At 41.1% G+C, this 15,105-nt stretch overlaps 1 pseudogene across 1 annotated transcript; it reads left to right on the top strand.

Moving 5' to 3' along the window:
• Positions 1–1,185: 1,185 nt before the first annotated feature.
• LOC308641662 (cytoskeleton-associated protein 2-like) lies at positions 1,186–14,442 on the top strand (annotated as a pseudogene). Its single transcript has 5 exons — positions 1,186–1,190; positions 4,785–5,350; positions 5,867–6,322; positions 6,451–7,134; positions 14,377–14,442. The product of its transcript is annotated as a cytoskeleton-associated protein 2-like (transcript).
• The last annotated feature ends 663 nt before the right edge of the window (positions 14,443–15,105 follow it).

Below are 15,105 nucleotides of genomic sequence, written 5' to 3'. Positions count from 1 at the left end.
AATGAAAAGGTCCTGGGGAGACAATTACTTCTCAAAGTAGAGGCACAAGAAACAGAGACGTGGAGACCAGATCTGCTAAGTGGGGGCAACAGCGAGCTGCACCTGGGGAGGCCAGGGCATCTCCTTCCCACACAGGCTTCTCCCGAAGCCCCGCTTCCCTCTCTGCCTGATGTCAGCTGTGGGCTAAGGACACCCTGTGACTTGGGAGAGAGCCAATTTAAGCATTCAAGGGTGACATTCAAGCAGAGCTCCCCAAGTGGCTGGAAAGAGATATTACACCTCTGTGGCCTCATTTCTTCCTCCTACAAAGCCCTCCATGTGGTTCTTTTATTTAAAAAAGAAAGAAAGAAAGGAAAAAAGAAAAAAAAGTGTCACCTGCCAGGCATGAGGCAGTCGCCAAGCTAAGTTCTGGAAACTAAGTATTCATAAGTGCCTGTACTTAAAATGTTGCAGAGTTTTAAGCCCCGTGGATTTCTCCAGTAGTATGAAGGCTCATAAAATATACTGGTTAATGTTTTACTGGAGTCTTAGAAGATGACTGAAATCCTCAACAGTCAAAAAACAAATAAACAAAATAAAAATAAATAAAGCCATCAGAACCATGAGCAGAAACTAAAGTGGTGATCTGGGAGCAACAAACTGAAGATCTTGGGTTGTCTCAGGGACAAAGACCTCTCTAAAAGCTAGATAAGAATTAACCGGGACCCACTGCAGGGAAACTGAACCCGGGATTCCCCTATGTAACAGATATAACTGAAGGGGGCAAATGGGTCTCAGGTGTCGGATCCTCTGAAGGACAATATCCCCAATTTGTAAAGCCTCAGGATTCTCAAAGATCTTCAAATATGAGCTATCAATTGAAGATCAGAAAGATGTTTAAAAAGAAAACATGACATAAGTGGGAATCATTATAAACAGCTAATTTAGAACCCAAGGACCTCAGATGTCAGGATGATCAAACAATTATAATATTAATAGAGTATTCCTATGTGCCAGGCACTGTTCTAAGTGCATTTAACATTCACACGGGGGCTGAAGGTGTAGCTCAGTGATGGAGCACTTGCCTAGTATGCATGCGGCCCTGGGTTTGATCCCCAGCACTGCAAAACTAGCATACCCTCACACTAACCTACAATGGAGTATTATTCTTATCCTCATGTTATGGATAAAAAAGACAAAGACACAATGAGGTAAAATACCTTGCCCGACGTTACAAACTAGTTAAGTTGATCATAATGTTTTGACTACAAAGTGCATGCTGTAAACCGCCATACTATAGGAATTCCAATATGATAACTTGCAGAATGTTTAAATAATTAAATGCTATTTCAACATTTAATTTTTTTAGATTGTGGTAAAATACACATAATCTAAAATTTACCATCTTAACCATTTTTACATGCACAGTTCAATGGACTAAGTACATTTACATTGTGCTACCCTCACCAACATTCATTCACAGAATTGTTTTCACCTTGCAAAACTGAAACTCTATATCCAGTAAGTAGTAACTCCTCACCTCTCCCTCCTCACAGCACCTGACAATCACCATTCTACTTTCTATAAATTTGACTATTCTATGTACCTCTTATAAATGCAAACATACAGTATTTGTCATTTTGTGCCTGGTTTATTTCACTCAGCAGAATGTCCTAAGGCTCTTCATGATGTAGCAGGTGTCAGAAGTTCTTTTATAAGGTTGAATAATATTCTATTGTTTTAAACACATTTTATTTATTTGTTCATCTGTCAATGGACATTTGAGTTACTTGTACTGTTTGGCTATTGTGAATAATGCTGTTATGGACACGAATATGTAAGTATCTCTTCAAAGTCCTGCTTTTGATTCTTTTGGATATATGCCCAGAAGTGGAATTGTTGGATCATCTGGTAATTCTACTTTTAATTGTTTGAAGAACCACCATTTTGTTTTCCATATAGTTGGCACCATTTCACATTGATTTTTACATACATTAACATACAAGAGTTTGGATTTCTCTACCTCCTCACCAACACTTGTTTTTTTGTTAAAAACATGATATTTCAACAATCAAGAAAAAGGACAGGCAGATTTGAAGAACCAAATAGAGCTCTCAGAAATAAAAACTACAATTATGAGAATGGAAAACTGAATGGATGGGATAAATTGCACTTAAGACACAGATTGAGAGAGAAGGTAGCTTGCAGAATTTGGTATTTACAGTAGAAACAGATAAGAGAGCCAGGCGTGGTGGCACATTCCTGTAATCTCAGTGACTTTGGAGGCTGAGACAGAAGGATCTCAAGTTCAAAACCAGCCGCAGCAACTTAGTGAGACCCTGACTCAAAATAAAAAATAAAAAGGGCTGCGGATGTGGCTCAGTGGTTAAGTGCCCCTGGGTCAATCCCCAGGAAGAAAGAAACAAGGAAGGAAGGGAGGGAGGGGGGAAGGAAGGAGAGAGGGAGGAAGGGAAAAGAAGAAAGAAAGGAAGGAAGGAAGGAAGGGAGGGAGGAAGGAAGGAAGGAAGGAAGGAAGGAAGGAAGGAAGGAGAGTGGGAGGGGAAGGAAGGAAGGGGGAGGGAGGAAGGGAGGGAGAGAGGAAGGGAGGCAGGGAGGGAGGGAGGAAAAAAGGAGAAGGGAAGGGAAGGAAGGAAAGAAGGAAGGAAGGAAGAGATAAGAGAATAAAATATGAAAAAAAAAAGGGTCTAACATATCCAGAGTCCTATCAGGAGAAAAAGAGAGAGGAAGTAGATAATAAAGTAGATACAGTACCCAAAGGCATAACAGCTGAGAATGTTCCGGAACCAATAAGGCATGAACCCACAGATAAAGGTATGTGCTGCCACATACACCCATACAACCAAAGTGGAAAATTAGAATATATCCGTACCCAGGCACATTATAGTGAAACTGTGTATCATCAAAGATGAAAATAAATTGTGCAAAACAGCCAGAGAAAAAACCCAGACCACCCACAGTACCACAAAGTTATCATAGTTAGACTCACTGTGGACTCTGTAGCAATAAAGAAGCTGGAAGACAGTGGAATGGAATCTTCAACTGCCAAGACATTATAATGGTCAATCAAGGGTTGTGAACCCTACAAGCCTATCTTTCAAGAAGAAGTGTATTTTTAGCTAGGTGCAATGGCATACACTGTAATCCCAGCCAGTCAGGAGGCTGAGGCAGGAGGATTGCAAGTTCAAAGCCAGCCTTAACAACTTAGTGAGACCCTAAGTAACTTAGTGATATCTGGTCTAAAAATTAAAAATAATAAAAAGGACTGCAGATGTATTTCAGTGATTAAGCACCCCTGGGTTCAATCCCCAGTACCAAAAAAAAAAAAAAAATTAAGAATAAAGGCATTTTCACACTGTAATGGCACACACCTATAATCCCAGCAACTCAAAACTCAAGATACTGAGGCAGGAGAATCACAAGTTCCACACCAGACTCAACAACTTAGTCAGACCCTGTCTCAAAACAAAAAATTAAAAGGGCTGGGGATATAGCTCAGGGGTAGAATGCCCCTGGGTTCAATTCCCAGAACCACCACCCCCCAAAAAAAGAAAGAATACAGGTATTTTCAGGAAAGCCAACCACCAACAAAACTTCACTAAAGGAACATCTATAGCACAAACTCTAGGAAGAAGGAAATTGTCCTAAAAGGAAGGATTGAGATGCAAGAAGAAATTGTAAGGCACCTGGTAAAAATGCACATAAATCTGGGCTGGGGTTGTGGCTCAGTGGTAGAGTGCTCACCTGGCATGCATGAGGCACTGGGTTCGATCCTCAGCACCACATAAATAACTAAAATAAAGGTATTGTGTCCACCTACAACTAAGAAATATTTTTTTAAATGCACATAAATCTAAACAAACTTTGTCTACAGAAACAGTAACTTTGTTTTTCTGGGTTAATTTTTAAAGGGCTAACTAAAATATGGGATAACAGTGGCATTAATTCAGAAGGGATCATTGTAGTTAAAATAATCTAAAGTTCTTCAAATGTTCAAAAAGGGAGATCAAATATTAACTAAAGTTATGTTACACAAAGTGTGTATGCTATGCTCTAAACGCTCAAAAGGTGGACTACCAGAAGAATGGAAGTAAAATATTTCACTTCCAAAACAATAGATAGAACTAGATTAAGGAAAAACAAAGAAATCAAGCAATTTCAAAAGAAGGAAGAGGAAGAAGGGAGGAAAGCATAGAAAAATCAAATAAATACAATACACAAAGTAGAATGGTTTTTAAAAGCATCAATAATCATAATAAATAGCAAGCTTACCAATTAGCATACAGACATAGTCAAATAAGATGAAAATTGCTATAAGTCTGGATCTTGAAGTTCCCCCAAAGACTCATGGGTTGAAGTGTGGTCCCAGCCTGGAGTGCTACTGGGAGGTGCTGGAACCCTGTGGAAGTGGGGCCGAGTGGAAGGAAGTGAGTTCACTGGGGCATGCCCTCCGAGAGGATTTTGAGACCCTGGTTCCTCCTCTTGTCTCTCTGCTTCTTGGCCACTGCCAGGTGGGCAACTTCCTCTGTCATGTGCTCCCACCTTGATGTACTGTCTTAGTACAGACCCAAAGCAAGGTAGTCAACCAACCATGGACTGAAAACTGCAAATTGTGAGACAAAATAACCCTTGTCCTTGTTAAATTGATTATGTTGGTTACTTTGTTACAGTAACAGAACACTAATATAAAAGAAGAAAAGTACCAGTGTAAGGCATCGGTGGCAACTTGAGCGATACCGATGTGCTCCAGGCAGAGTTACATCCCTGGCTGTGCCTGGGACCTGCAGTGCCCCAGAGTCAGATGGTCCAGTCCACATACCTAGTAGAGCCCAAAGAGTGATGATATCTGAGGACCAAGTCCGAGAGACAAAAATTCTAAAATTAAAAATAAAAATGGCTGATAAAGAAAATATCAAAATACCTACAGGAAGCAAAAATAATACAACAATGGGAAAAAAAATATATATTCCTTTAAAGCCTTCTAATGAATTAACCAGTTCAACTGCAGAAATGGAAACAAATGATTTTCAGGATGGCACTCAGACTCTGCAGTTATCAATGAAAGATGATCCCCAAGATCAAAATACGACATTAAGTCAGGCATTTTACCTTAAAAACATTAAGTATTATCAACAATACTAAAAAGAAATGAGTGCCTGCAGAAAAACCAAACCAAGCAGCTAACATGCCCAAGAAACCTGAGCTTGGAACTTATCATGGCCAAATTGTTCAGTCTACGGTTAATTCATTTAGAAAGCCTCTACAAGTCAAAAATGAGAGTTCTGCATCAACAAAGCAACTTTCAACTACTGTCTCCAAAGCCACAAAGCCTGAGTCTGTAAATACCACCAATGTAACCATGAGAAGTAATACAGCCTCCAGTACAACCGCTACTACTAAATTTGAAAGTACTAAAATTGTGAACATTAAATCTCGGAACACACAACTTGTGCAATCTCCTATTAGAAGTCACTACGATAACACCCAGGACACCGTGAAACAAGCCATCAACCAAACCCCTGCCAGTGATAAAAGCCAAAAAGGGCCTCAAGAAAAAGAATAATTGCAGCCAAAAACGGTTTTAATCTAGTGTCAAAACCAGTTCTTCTCAGGGCATAAAAAGAAATAGGGTGGGGGCTGGGGTTGTGGCTCAGTGGTAGAGCGCTTGCCTCACATGCGTGCAACACTGGGTTCCATCCTCAGCACCACATAAATAAACAAAATAAAGGTATTGTGTCCATCTACAGCTAAAGAAAAAATTTTTTTAAAGAGGGTGCTATCAAGAAGCATAGCATTCTGGGGGCCGCGGTTGTGGCTCAGTGGTAGACCAATTGCCTAGCATGTGTGAGTCACTGGGTTCGATCCTCAGCACCACATAAAAATAAAGGTATTGTATTCATTTAAAATCAAAAGAAAAAGAAAAAAAAGCATAGCATATGAAATTGCAGCCAGGCCTGTTTCATCTTCTAATACCAAACTGATAGAAAAGTCAAAAACCATTGACCAAAGAAGACATACTATAGCAAAAAGCAATGGTTGATAGATCAGTTCAGCCCAAAGAAACTGCAGAAGAGAGAAAAACTCATTTGAGTGAGTGGAAAACGCAAAGGAAAAGTCCTAAAAAGGCCTCTGAACTCCATAGTTCCCCAGCCCACATCTGAAGGACAAAATGAAAACCAGCTGGCTCCTTTGGGATTCTCATGGCAAAGAAGATGAACAAAGATTATTTACTGAAAAAGTAAACAAGACCATTTCCGAATGCCTGAACTGTTAATAAGAAGATTGGTTACATCGAATGACCTAATTAAAGAATTCCAGGGCTGGGGTTGTGGCTCAGTGGTAAAGCACTTGCCTAGCATGTGTGAGGCACTGGGTTTGAATCTGAGCACCACATAAAAAAATAAAATAAAGGCATTGGGTCCATCGATAACTATAAAAAAAATTCCAAATGACAAAAACTTGTAAAATATTGGATATGTCTTATACGTATTGAACCAATCACAAATCCTGTTGAAAATATTATCTCAATCTATGAAAAGGCCATTCTGAACAGGAGCTCAGCCTATTGAAGAGATGTGACATGCCCTGTCGATATTCTAACAATGAAGAGTCAAGAAAAAGTTAATTTGGGAGAACATATTGAGGTTTATGCATCCAAAGAACACTCAAGAAGTCAACACTGAACCCATAGGTATTAACCTGGAGCCAGAAAAACCAGAAATGGAGAATAAACACCATAGAAATGTGATTTTTAAAGATTATGATAAAGAGCAAGATGACAAAATGATAGATCCAACCAATAAGGTTAAAACCCCGATGCGGAAACTATAGCAAGTTGCTTAATTAAATAGAATGTATCTACTACACTATACTTGCAAAGTATAAAAACGAAGATGCAACTTGATTAATCAAATTCTGCGTTTAAGAAGCTGAAGTTTCTAACACCATGAGACATGCCCAACATCTTCTAAAAAAGACTTCTAAATTACCAGACATGTTAAAAGACCAATATTGTTGTGTGTCTTCAATGGAACAGTTATCAGAGCTGGGAGACAAAACTGATGCTTTCATATGCCCCCTAATGCAGCACTGGGCCCCATGTACTCCGAGACTGATAAGAAGAGAAATAAAGCTCCAGTGAGGAATGCGGGGTTTTATTATTCCTTGGTTTCCTTTGTTTTGTGTGGCTTCCTATTTCCTTTAGGTTTGTATTTGGCTAAGTATCTAAGTATTCATGGCAGTGAGCTTCTTTTCTAACATTCATGTTATAGGAGTTGTCTTTCTGTGCATCAGGAAACTAATCCTGCCTGGTCAATCTCAACAGACTGAGTTTTTCTTTAACATAGGTAAATTTTGTCAGTTTGTTAATTATGTTCCTTAAATACAAATAGGTTTTGTCATAATGGTAACTTGTTCACTTTACTAAATATTAAGTATAGTAACCACGCATCATCGGGAAATGAGGTGTTCTAGATAAAAGTATATTTTTAATGGTGACGTGTTTTAAAACTTTATGATGTAACCTCCCTGCCTTTAGATAGAATACCAACAATATTTTTGCCTTTATTTAATTAGTATGAAAGTAAAATATTGGGACTGGGAAAAGAGCTTAGCATGCCTGAGGCCCCTGAATTCAATTTCTAGCACCAAAAAAAAAAAAAAAATAAGTCCAAATTTGTAATGTGCAGAGCAACTCCCTTCAAATATAAACACATGTAATATTTAGGTTGCTTTTCCACCAAATGTATGTTACCCAACTGTAGAATGTTGTGCTATGCTGTGTCCCTTGAACTGCCTGCCTGTGGCTCTTCACTGTTACTTTTCATCAGTGACAGAAGCCTGCATATGTAGTCTGTTGGCCTCTACCTTTTCATTGTAGCCGAGGTCATAAAAAAGGATAATTTAACTAAATATTCCATTTCTAAGAAAAGGTACTTTGTGTAAGAAAAAAGAGCCAAATGTAGTGAACATTAGACACTTTAAATCTAGTCTGAGTTCCTTTTATAGCTGGATTATGTTAAAATTTTAACTTCCTTAGCTTCATTTTAGAGTTTATAAATTACATTAGGATGGAGTTCAGGAAGGAATGTATATTTAAGAAGTGACATTCCAATGTAGGTAGCATTTCTGAAATAATTAATACTTGCTTTCTTCTCTTAAATCATGTCCCCTGTCTCCACTGGAACATGAAATTCATGAACAGTGATATGATAGTTACACACAGTGAACAGTTTTCTTTTCCCCATGCCTAAACACCACCAATAAACTTGTTTTCTAAGGCTCGGAACTAATACTTAAGTGGCATATATCCTATGCCAGTGTACAGTTTCAAATAAGTGAACTATAAAAGAATAGTGAACTACATGTGTAATATGAGTGTGAAGATCACATACTTGGTCTAATGTTCATGCCTTTTAGAGATCTTTATTTTATTTATTGTCTTACATTCTACAGAGTAGGATTTTCATTCTTTTTAAACTGTGTACCTAATATGTATATAATAAAAGTATCTGTATAATAAAAAAAAAGAAAAGAAAAAATAAAATCAGCTGTGCACTATTTGTAAAATATATGCCCCAAACATCAGGTTACAGAACCATTAAAACTAAAAATATGAAGATAAAAATAGAGAAACAAGTACTTATCAAATTTAAGCTGGGGTAGTTTTCTAATTTTTTTTTTTTTATTATTTTTTAGTTCTCGGTGGACACAACATCTTTGTATGTGGTGCTGAGGATCGAACCTGGGCCGCACGCATGACAGGCGAGCGCGCTACCGCTTGAGCCACATCCCCAGCCCCTAATATTTTTTTAAAATAGGAATTTAGGACAAAGAGACAAAACTAACTTTAGAATAAAGAGAGATCAAATATATTATAAAAAGTACAATTCACCAGGAAGATATAATAAATTAAAGCTTGTGAACAAAAAGAAGAAAGAAGAACACACACACATCCTTTTGTAACTGCTAGAGTTAGCTATAACTCCAAGTCCTTACTCTCAAGTGGTATTTAAAAAGAAAAAATAAAATGAACAGTCTTCTACTTTGCCATAAGATGGACTTCCAAGTAACAAGATGGATCCAGGTGGAAAGGTAAGCTCTTATTTTCTAAGAAGTATAGCTAATCCATAAAAGTGAGAGATAGAAAGCCAATCTTTTCATCTTCTAATGAAATCACTGATTCAGGCAAGAATCATCAATGGATGCTAAAATCATTTTGTGGAAGGTCAGTGTGTCTGATCCTTGGTTGAAGTCCTACCCCAGAAGGTGGGATGTTCAGAGGTGAGTCTGGGGAGGGTGAGTGGCAGGCGGGCTCCACACTCATGAATGGGTCTGTTTGCCCTTCTACATGTGAGGACTCAGCAAAAGGCTGATAACAATGAATTTTTCACTTCATTGAGTGTGACAATGGTATTATAGTTAAGTAATAAAAACGTCCTTAATTTTAAAAGATAGACACAGAAGTAACAGGGTAAAAAGATATGAAGTTACTTCAAAATGCACCCAAAAAAATAGTTAAAGGAAATACAGGAAAATGCCAACAAATGCTAAAGCATTAGACATTTATTATTTATTATTCTATTCTATTTTTCTGTATTTGACATTTTTCTCAGCAAATAATTTTGGGTTTTTTTGTTCTGTTTTGTTCAGGGGCACTCAACCACTGAGCCACATCCCCAGTCCTATTTTGTATTTTATTTAGAGACAGAGTCTCACTGAGATGCTTAGCACCTCGCTCTTTGCTAAGGCTGGCTTTGAACTCAAGATCCTCCTGCCTCCACCTCCCGAGCCAAGCCGCTGGGATCACAGGCCTGTGCCACCACGCCCAGTCTTGCTGTGGTTTTGTTGCTGGGTTTTGTTGTTGTTGTTGTTTTTGCAGCACTGGGGACTGAACCAGGGGCGCTGTACCACTGAGCTGCATTCCCAGCCATTTTTCTTTTTTATTTTGAGACAGAGTCTCTCTAAGCTCCCAAGCTGGCCTGGAACTTGTGATCCTCCTTCCCAAGTCACTGGGATTATAGGTGTACACTGGGACATCTGATGCAAATAGATTTTTTTTTTTTAATTTATGCAAACACAACATAAAATGCCTCAAAAAGGTAAAGAACTACAAAGAGAAGTTGATAATCTACAAAGAGAAGTTTGGATCTGGTTTGTTGTGCGGGGTGCCTGGTCCCCAGTGTGGCAGTGTTGGAAACTTAGGAGGTAGGCCTAGTAGAAAGGGGTCAGGTCCCAATGACACCCTTGGGAGGGATCGATGTGGTCTTGAGGGGCCATCCTTAGTTCCTGCAAGAGGGAGTTTTTATGAAAAGAACAAGTCTGGCTCCTGAATTTCCCTGGCTCGCTACCACCCTGTGATCACTCCCTGCTACACACAGCCATTTTCCTTTCTGTTTCTCCACCCTGTTGCTACATAGCCAACCAGTGCGCCCTGGCCAGGACACCAGCAGTGTCATGTTGTGAGGGCCCTCCAGCCACCAGAATCATGAGTTAACAAACCTCTTTGGGAGGATGGGTTTGGGCAGTACAGAAAATCTAACCCAGGGCCTTGTGTACACTAGGCAAGCTCTCTGCCACTGAGCTATACCCTCCTCCAGACCTTTTCATTTTGAGATAGGGTCTAAGTCGCCCAGTCATTCCTTGAACTTGAGATCCTCCAGCCTCCCAGGTAGCTGTAATTACAGATATACTCCATCACTCCCAGCTTTAAATAAACCCATTTACGTTATAAAATTCTCAGCCTCAGGCATTTTGTTATAGTAACACAAAACAGACTAAGATATCTCCCAACACAGTGGAAGATTTCTGCACACTTGTCTTGAGTATTGACAGGACAAACAAGTAAAATATTAGTATAGAAGATCAAACAACGCTATTAACACACGTGATTAATAAGCCTATGAAGAACCATGACTCAATACTTTGCAAATAAACATTCTTAAATACGTTCATACTAGTTCATGAAGGAACTTAACAAATGTCAGAAGTAGTATGGGCACCAGACCTGGTTCTGTCTTCTCATCAATTTCCATGCAGCTTTGCCTTCATCTTCCATCCTCCCACCTCTGGGTTTTAGTCACACAGCTCTGGCCCTTCCTATCTCCACAATTCTAAAGCCCTGGTTGTTGTCATCACCTCCTCTCCTAACACCACCACAGTCTCAACCACTCTGGTAGACAGGACAAGGCTTTGGTTTGGTGGCCTTTATCACATACATCATGGTGAATCACAGCCACTCTGCACCCAGAACCAGCTGACCATACCCAGAGAGCTCTAGCTTCCTCGGGGCTTCCTAGAAAGACTGAGTAATAAAACATGTCTATGTAGTAAATGTTGACTAATAGGAGACGGGAAGGAGCCAAAAAATAAATTACTCATCCTTCTTTCCCAGGATGAAACTATTCAGAGAAACTGCAGGTCTTCCAGGTGCAGTGGTGCACACCTGTAATCCCAGCAACTCAGGAGGCTAAGGCAGGAGGATTTAGAGTTCAAAGCCAGCCTTAGCAACTTAGCTAGGCCATAAGCAATTTAGAAAGACCCTGTCTCTAAATAAAACATAAAAAGGGTCAGGGATGTGACTCAGTGGTTAAGCACCCCTGAGTTCAATTCCTGGTACCAAAAACAAATAAATAAAATGAGATAAATAGAGAGAGAGGAAGAGAGACAGAGAGGAAGAGAGAGACAGAGGGAGAGAGAAAAAGCTTACAGGTCCCCAGGGACAGTCCTTATGATCCAGCAACCAGGTGTGTTGTGATGGAGCTGAGTTCAGATCAGTAACACATCACCTTGTGCTTGTTTTCTCTCTTGTTTTCCTGCCTCAAGTCTTTTCTCCCTTGCTTCCCTGAGATTGAATCTTCCTCCAATAAAGTGTGAAGATATAAGTTTAACTTGGAAAACTTCCATGGGGTTTACATCCTAGTTAGAGAAATATTCAATATACAATAAACAAGTAAAAAAAAATACATGTCTGGTGGAGATAAGTGCTTTAAAAAATAAAGATGAGAAAGTGAGTGAGCAGGCTCAATGGTGTTATTACAGACAGGTGGCTCTGTGGATCAGATTTCCATCACTGTAACAAAACACCTGAAATAATTAACTCATAAAGAGAGAAGGTTTATTTTGTCTCACAGTTTTGGAAGTTTCAGTTCATGAGCTATTGGTCTGTGATGACGCAGAGCACATGGTAAACACAACTGCTCCCTTCACCACCAGGAAGCAAGAGAGTGAGGAGGGGACAGGGGCCCCGCAGTCCCTTTCAAGGACATGTCCCCAATGACCTAAGGACCTTGCAGTAAGCCCCATCTCTTAAAATCCCACCACTTTCCAGAAGTACCACCCTGGGACCATGCCTTTAACACATGGGTCATACTATAGCAGTGACCAAAGGAATCTTCTCTAAGGACATGGCCTTTGAGCAGGGACCTGATTGAAATAGGACAGTGAATCCTGTGGTTATATGAGGGAAGGGCATTCTAGTAGAACAACAGCAGGTACAAAGGCCCTGAGACAGGAGGAGGCTGATATTTGGAGGAACAATGAGGAGAACAATGAGGCTGAGGTGGAATGAGTCCACAGAACGGTGTCAGAAAGAGAAGCCATCGAGGAGGTGTCGGGCCAGGGCAGTAGTACCTTGTGGGCCACTGTGAGCACATTAACCTGGAAGGTTCTGAGCAAAGGAGTGACATCATCGGATTGTAATTATCCCAAGTGTGACTTACATGCCATGACATCTTCCCTTTTCAGTGTAGAATTCTGCCAGTTCTGACCCATGAACACGAGTGAGCAGCCACCCCGAGGGTCCATCGCCCCCCAGTCTCCCTTGCCCGTTGTTGCCAACCCTTCTCCCAACGACAGCCCCTGGCAGCCACTGTTCTGCCCTCTGTCCCCGTGGTTGCTTTTCCCAGAATGTTATATAAATGGAACCATAGAGTAGATAGCTTTTTTTAAAACTCTATTTTTAGAGCAGTTTTGGGTCTAGAGCGAAATGGAACAGAAGGCACAGTGAGTCCCCAAACCCCCTGCACACAGGCCTAGCCCCCCTCTATCAGCACCTCCACAGTGGCGTCCTGGTCACAGCTGGTGACGAGGCACCTTTTGGAGTCTGAATCCTTTCCCCGAGCATCATGCACCTGGGGTTAGTCCATGTGAGTACATGGAACTTTTTGTCACTGAGGAGCACTCCATCGGGTGGATGTACAACAGTGTGTTTATCTACTACTCTGGCTCACGTGCTGCAAAATTAGTCCCCAGTGTGGCAGTGTGGGGATGTATGGGACCTTTAAGATGCTGGGCCGAGGGGGAGGCAATTAGGCCAGGAGGGCACCATCCTCACGAACGAACGGGTAATGCTATCTCAAGGGAGGTCCTGATTAGTACCTTGAGAGTCAGTTGCTATAAGCAAGGCTGACACCTCCCCTGGGCCTCTCTTGCATACATGCTGCTTCTCTCTTCTGCACACTCTGTGGCCACTATGATGCCATCCAACGAAAAGCCTTTATCAGCAGATGCCAATGCCAAGCTCTTGGACCTCCAGAACTGTGAGCTAAATAAACCTTTTTTTCTGCAAAAAAATACTTAGCCTCAGATATTTTGTTACAGCAACACAAAATAGTCTAATATATCCGCTTACCAGTCAAAGAACATTCAGATTGTGTCTTGGTTTTGACAAAATAAAACCTCTGTAAACATCTCTGTACAGGTTTTTGCATAACATAAATTTTCATGAATTTTTTTTCTGACAAGGATGGAATAAGAGAAAATGGATTTACTTTTCCCATCTAAAACACTGCAGAAAAACATGAAATGGTTTTCAGACATAGAACCTAAGGCAGCACAGGCCAATGATCCTTGAAAGAGGAGAAGAAAATAAAGGAAGCTCTACAATCACTACAGTGAAGGGAGGGGATTCCAGGGTGCTGGGGGCAGCCCCTCAACTTCTCTGAAACAAAGAGAGGGAGTGAGGAGACCAGGAAGCCTAAGTGGAGAGAGATCCCCCAGCAAAGCACTAAAGAAGAGAGAGCTTCACCCAGAGAGAGCTCCCACGGGCCACAAGGGTCCTCTTAAGACTTTGGCTACTGACTGAGACGAGTGTGAGGCTGAGGAAGGAACCACAGGAGAGGATTAGAAGGAGCAGCACCTGGACCAAGTTCATTCATGTCGCCAACAACGAAAATAGCAAGACTTCATACTCCATAGGAGTTGAGGAGTTGCCTCAAACATGGAGGAAGCTCAGCCCCCCATAAAGGCCGTCCTGTGTGAGCTCCAGCGATTGTTGTCTTGAATCCTTTCTGGGGTCCTTTCCTCACACCTCTGCGCTTCAGGACTCAGCTGAAGGCCTGATAGCAACCCTCTGCAGATCTCTGCCATCACCTCCCCCAGGTTCTCAGCACCTCTCGCAACTCAGAGAGAATACTCAGCTTATCCTGGATCCCCCACCCCCACTGACGCCTAGAAAGTGTGCCCAGGAGCCATAGTAAGGCTAACTTCATCTGCTCTCCTCTCAGGAGTCATGGTTCTCTCCTTGGTCCTAAAATATCATATCTTTTCCCAATTTTTTATTTGTTTAAGGTGCAAAGGTACACGGTCCCCTATGACTCTATTTTGGCCAGAAGCAGAGATGACATCATCTCATTCTGTTTCAAAATGACCCCTCTGGAAACTAGACTAAGGATAGCCAAGGCCAAAGGCAGGAAGACCAGTGGGAACTACTGCAGTGGCCCAGATGAGAGCCAATGGTTCCCTGGCCCAGGACTGCAGGCTGGTGAAGGAGAGGATAGTTGAGTTCTTAATATTTTGAACATAGAGCGGATGAAATTTGCTCATGAAAAGGTGTGAAAGAAAATAGGAGTCATGGTAAACTCTAAAGTTGGGGCCTGAATGGCTAGATGAATGGGGCATACTGTAAAGGAGCAGATTTGGGCTCAGAATGAGGTGAGCTCATGATTTTAGTTTTAGTTGACACAATCATGTCTGCCAAGACATCACAAAGCACTCCCCTCCCAGATCTGCCCCACTCAGCCGACAGCCCCTCCCTACCAGAAACTAGAGGGTATCAGCTCTGGGTGCCCCATCTGGGCCGGCTTCTCCTCCCATTGGCTTGCCTTCAGT

Source organism: Spermophilus citellus (genome assembly GCF_964194105.1).
Source record: "Spermophilus citellus genome assembly, chromosome: 2".
Classification (NCBI taxonomy): Eukaryota; Metazoa; Chordata; class Mammalia; order Rodentia; family Sciuridae; genus Spermophilus; species Spermophilus citellus.
Note: the sequence above shows the minus strand (reverse complement) of the source record. Positions and strands in the feature narration are given on the sequence as shown.